This window comes from Chiloscyllium punctatum, chromosome 50, assembly GCF_047496795.1.
Source record: "Chiloscyllium punctatum isolate Juve2018m chromosome 50, sChiPun1.3, whole genome shotgun sequence".
NCBI classification, from domain to species: Eukaryota; Metazoa; Chordata; class Chondrichthyes; order Orectolobiformes; family Hemiscylliidae; genus Chiloscyllium; species Chiloscyllium punctatum.
Window position 1 is genome coordinate 48259803 of NC_092788.1, and position 6221 is coordinate 48266023.

Here is a 6221-nt window from a genome sequence, read left to right on the forward strand (position 1 = left end):
TGCTCTCCAAGTGGGAAAGGGCACACCTGACTGTTGATTGATGTGCAGTGCACATTCATCCATTGCTGTAGCCTCGGCTTGGTTTCACCAATGTACCATGCCTCAAAGCATCCTTGTCTGCAGCGTGTTGTTTTTTTTAGTTTAGCATCAGTCTAAATATTATGGCATGGACACAGCACACATGGATTAACACCTTCAACATATTATCTGGGCTGACACGAATTGTTCACCCGAGAATGTAATTGTTAAAAGAAAGTTTTACGATTTACATAAGAAAGAAGTGAACCTAACATAGTCATTCTAACATATGGAAGACTTAACAAACAATCAAGGTATTATTCAATGTACAATTTCAGTTACATCACACTGTACACTTTTGCTATAACTTCTTTATCGGACAACTGTATACTCCACAGCCACCTGATGAAGGAGCAGCTCTCCAAAAGCTAATGCTTCCAATTAAACCTGTTGGACTATGACCTGTTGTTGTGTGATTTTTAACTTCGTATTAGAATACGGATCTCACAATTAAAACAGAAATGAAGAAGCATTTATTCTCTCAGACAGTTCTGGACCCATGGATTTTCTTGCAGCAGAATGCTGTCGAGGAAGTGTCATTAGGTGTAATGAGGCTGAGATCGGAAGATCTTCAAACGGCGAAGACATCAAGCATTATGGGGAAAGGCAAGAAAATGCAGTTCAAGGTTATCAGATCAGATATGAAACCATTCAATAGCGGAGTAGACATGATGGTCTGAATGATGTCTTTCTGTTCCTAAAATTGTTGGCCTTAATATGAAGCTGCAAAACCGACCTGAGTAAAATGTGCCAAATTAAAAATGCGTGGTCCCCCCGGAACACTGAACCGAGGTGAAATGTACAAAGAACAACACACAAAGGAGAGATAATATGGGTAATTGATCCGGAGTGATCAGTATACCAAGGTAAACAGGAAAACCGATATTCATTATCGACAGTGAACCTGGCTCCACTAGCCATGTAGTTAACACTCACAAACCCCCATTCCCCTTCTATTTTCCTGACGCCCCCTCCGTTCTTGATTGCAGCTGACATTGGTGATGTGGAACTGTACCATACAGGGAAGCGGTTCTGACTGCTGCACAGCATCATTCTGCTTCGAAAGATCAGGCAGTATTTCATAGTGATTACTGTAAATGTTAACATTTATCAAGCCATGACAGTGAAAGCATTGAGTCCTCATCACTATACTACCAGGGCAGATTTCTGTTAACACCACTCTGGACACCATGAGATTCGTCATTCTATTCTTCCATCCTTCAGTGCATGATCCCCTCGGCTCTATTCCGGTTTTGTTGGTTGGTTTACAATATTGATGTTTCCAATCATGTGTTGCGTTGGGGTTTCTCATGTATGAGACCTTATCTCTGAGCTGGCAATGTGCTGGCTCACTGGTGATAATACTGGCCTTGTAAATTACAAAATAGCCCATTTTGCTTGAAATAGCCCATTCCTGTTTTTCAATCCAAGAACTTGAAGAAAACCATTCGGCAGGACAGGAAATAGCGGGCGGGAGCAATGATCCAGTTTGGCAGCAAGAACGAGGTTAGGCAGTATAAACTGCAGATTGAAGGGGAAACAATGGGTAAGGAACACTGGAATAGGATGGGATGATTGCTTCCTTTCTTTGCTGTAGACAGGCACTGGTGTTGAAGACTGAAATGGGACACTATCAGCCAAGTGGGTGAAATCTTACTTTCTGTTTGTATTCTCCCGAGGGTTCTGTCAGTCTTGGGGAAATGTGTCTGCGTGCTTCAGTCTGTGGGTAAAAATGGGGTTCAGTTCCCCGACTGGGTGTGAACACTTGTTTCCCATCTCAAACATCAATTCCATTTATTTTACCTTACGAAATTTGAACTTTCAAGGGAAATTAGCATTAAGCTGAACACTTGAAACGTCAGAGTTTACAAGGTTACTGACCAAGTGCTGGGAAGTGAGATAATGGGACCCATTTCTGTGCTGTAAACACTCGATAATTCAATCATTTTTGAGGGGAAACATATCTGGAGTGACATAATCCCAAACACTGTGTTATGAAGAAACTGTGCAACTGCTTCTGCCCTCATCCCTGGTGGTCCAGTGGCTAGTATTCAGCGCTTTAACTGAGTGGTCTGGGTTTAATTACCGTTCAAGAAATTAGGACTTCTTGTTCCTGACGCAGAGAGAGCAGTTCTATTGGAATCTGTTTAATGCCTTAGATCTGCTAATACCCCAGCTCTTCAAAGAAGGGAAAAGTGCCTTCCCTCTCTCTGCACAGTCGGACAGTTAATCCTTCATTCTCCTCTGATTCCACTTCCCAAAGAGTTTCAAAAAACGGTCAAAACTGAGTCTGAGATATTTCTTTTCTGTGTTTTTCATACACAGGAGCTGCAGCGATTGAGTGGGTTGTTTTCTGAAAACGAAACGTACCTATGAACAATGTGTGAGGCTATTCCATGATTGTCTTCTCTGACAGCGCTGGGACATGACTGATGTTCTCTATGATATGGAACTGCCTGTGGTTTAGTTGGGTAGGTAAAGTTAAAAATTACACAATATTAGGGCATAGTCCAACAGGTATATTTGCAGCACTAGTTTTCAGAGAGCGCTCCTTCATCAGGTGGGTGTTTTTCTGCCTATGTGAAACCTGATGTGTGTGTCAATATGCGCGATCTTTTGGAAGATTATCTGGACTTTAACCGACCGTTCGTGGTGTCGATGGTACCCATGACGTGGAGGTGTTGGTGTTGGACTGGTCAGGACAAATTTAAAAATCACACAAAGCCAGATTACAGTCCAACAGTTGACAACCATCTGATGAAGAAGAAGTGCATGTAACCCTGATGCTTCCAAATATGCCTGTTCGATGTAACCTGGTGCTGCATGATTTTTAGCTCTGATTGTTCTTGGTAATGTTTAACCAATCGAAGACAGTGAAAGAATTTTCCTTCGTGGAGATAAACATTTCAAATAATATCCACCTCAGTGTAACAAAAATGATTAGTTTGGATGTGTGACGAATCTGCACAATACGTTTGCACCAAATAAAAGTCGAACCTACAACCGCCTGATCCGTAGCTAGCTATATGAATGGTTGTACCACTGGCCAGATGCATAGCTGAGATTTTACATGCTGCATGGCTGCGGTATTAACAAAGACATGAGCAATAACAGTGACAGTCACAAGATGAACAAAGAATAAAGATAATCACCATCACTTCAAATGGTCCCCAAGAAGCTACCATTCACAATCTGATCAGCCAATCAATGAGGTGACTATGATCGAGGAAATTACAACTTACTTTGCCGTGTTTCCACCATAATTAGAGGACAACTCCAACCTAATCGCAACATCGCATATTCCCATTAATGTTCAGCTTTAAATTACGTTAATGACCTGTCCGTATTTGCAGGAAATTGAATAACATGAAATGAGTGAAAAAGTTCTTCTTTTGATGTAATCCAGTGCAGAGTCGACCAGAAAAGAAAAGTCAAAGACCTGAAACATCACTCCCATTTCTCTCTGTACCAATGCATTTTCCTGTGTTTAATATTTGCCGGACTTGTCTTTACTATCTAAAGAATTAATTATTTTTCTGGGACAAATTCGTCATAAATCAATTAAGATCTAAGGTGTTAGAGCCTATTTTACTTAAGATTAAAATAGTTGAATATCCTTTCCCCCAGCCTAATGTACCAATACTCCCTCGTCTTCCATGTAAATACCAGCTACTCCAGGTGAGGTTGGAGCTCACAACCTGATGTTCCAATGCTCCTTGCTGCTCCATGTCAACGGAAGCTGCTCTAGATGAGGTTGGAGCTCCCAGTCGCTCCATGTCCATAGAAGCGGTCCAGTTGAGGTTGGATCTACCAGTCTGATGTCTCAATGCTCCCTGTTGCTCCATGTCATTAAAAGATGGTGCAGGTGACGGTGGAGCTCCCAGATTGATCTCGCAAAGCTCCCTGCTCCATGCCAACTGAACCTGCTCCAAATGAGGTTGGATCTCGCTGTCTGATGTCCCATTGCTCCCTGCTGCTTCATGTCAATAAAGGCTGCTCCAGGTGACGCTGGATCTCGCAGTCTGATGACCCATGCCTCCTGCTGCTCCATGTCAATAGAAGCTGCTCCCGATGCGGCTGGATCTCCCAGCCTGATGCCCCAATGCCCCCCCCCCCAGCTGCTCCTTTTCAATATAAGCTGTTCCAGGTGTGGTTGGAACTCCCCGCCTGATGTCCCAATGCTCCCTGTTGCGCCATGTCAAGAAAAGCTGCTCCCGATGGGGCTGGATCTCCCAGCCTGATGCCCCAATGCTCCCTGCTGCTGCATTTCAATATAAGCTGTTCCAGGTGTGGTTGGAACTCCCAGCCTGATGTCACAATTCTCCCTTGTCCATGTCAACAGACGCTGCTACTGATGAGGTGGGAGCTACCATCCCTGGCAGCTCACACACCTCTATACCATCATAGAAATACTGCCCACTGATCATTTCCACCACTGGAGCCATTGGTGGAATATCCACATCATGAGAACCTAATCTTATTTTTAATCACCACCGAAACACTATTTACAAAATACTTCCTTTCTTAAACCTTATTTAGCATGTGCATATTGCAGTCAATCCGAAGTAAGATAATGGTGCTAATTGAGTATGTTCAATAAAAAATACATCCTATTTTTCATGTTGAGTAACTGCTACTTTGCAAGGACAATGTTTGTAATGAAATCACACTTTTATTCCAGGTGAGGGAATGTGGTTGGTATTATTTAAATTGAACTTGTTCACTGTATAAAATTATCAAATAGATCTCAATTTCAAGATAAGATTGGTAATGTTGTCAGCCACCTTGAAATGTGGTGTCTTCTTCTTTCAGCCACACTGGTATTAGAACGAAACGTCTGTTAATGACATGCGTATAAAGACACTTGAAATCATTTTTCATGTTTATGCTGCATTAATCTGCCGTTATTGATCCACAGTTTAGGTTCACTTCCTGCAGCTAACTTGTTGACTTCTCCAGTTTCTCATAGTTCAATGTGATGCATCCAGTGTATGCATGACGAAAAGGTGCTTGCTTCCCACATCTTGCGTTCATCTGTGTCTTATGTCCAGCCTTCATCAATGGCGAGAGCAAGGGGGAAAGGGCGACACCAACGTGTAAGTCTGTCTGTGCCAATGCACAGTACCCACATCGGCAATTCTCTACTGTGCATTTTCAGCCAGTTCTCGGTGCCCCTACACCAAACCCCTGACCATTTTGAAATATCTCCATTATTTTGTGCTGTCTCTCTGTGCTCTTCTCACAAACATGAATCACTTCGACTCAACCTGCTCCAGATTTCATCAGACAAAACAATCATTAAGCATCCCATTGCATAAACATACACTTTGAATATCTCGTTATTTTGGTTTTCCTGGATCACTTTCATACGATAAAAGGTCACAGCAGCTTGACTTGAAAAAGAAAATCGCGTTCGTTTTCATTATCCCAATTCAATCTACATTTCAATGCAGTTTAGGCAACTGGCTCAAATTATTCTTTGAGATTTTATAATAGCGTCGATGCATATAAACAGACCTTTGGTGTTCCAGTTTCAATAAGACAGCTGTGATAATCTAAAAATAGCAACATCGAAAACAGCAACGAGAGTGGGATTTGAACCCACGCGTGCAGAACACAAGCAAATCACCTGAACCTCTCGGCCACCTCGTCATATCCAGCTGAGTAGCTATGATCTATTGAATAAGTGAATTATGCAGAACAGCAGATATTTCTCCCTGGTGTTGGTGAAATGATAAATAGCACAGTACGGTTCCAAGATTATGATCTGACCTCTGGGTTGTGGGGCAAGCGCATTCCCACTGTGACACTCTGCTCACAGTGGTCTGAACAAAAATGAAGAAATGACTATGTAACAAGGTCTATTGAATTCTGTGAAGATTTGAAGTCAACAGAATGAAGAACCCGAGACAGCAGGAGGTGTTCTTTCAAGAAAGAGTAGGATAGAACTCTTAAGAAGAGTGGAATCAAGGGTTATGGGGTTAAGGCAGGAAGAGGATACTGTTTGAGGATGATCAGCCATGATCATGGTGAATGGTAGTGGTGACTCAAAGGGCAGAATGGCCTACTCCTGCACCTATTATCTATTGTCTATTAAATTGCCTGTGAGGAATTGTTTGCCAGACTGGAGGAGAGTGAATAGT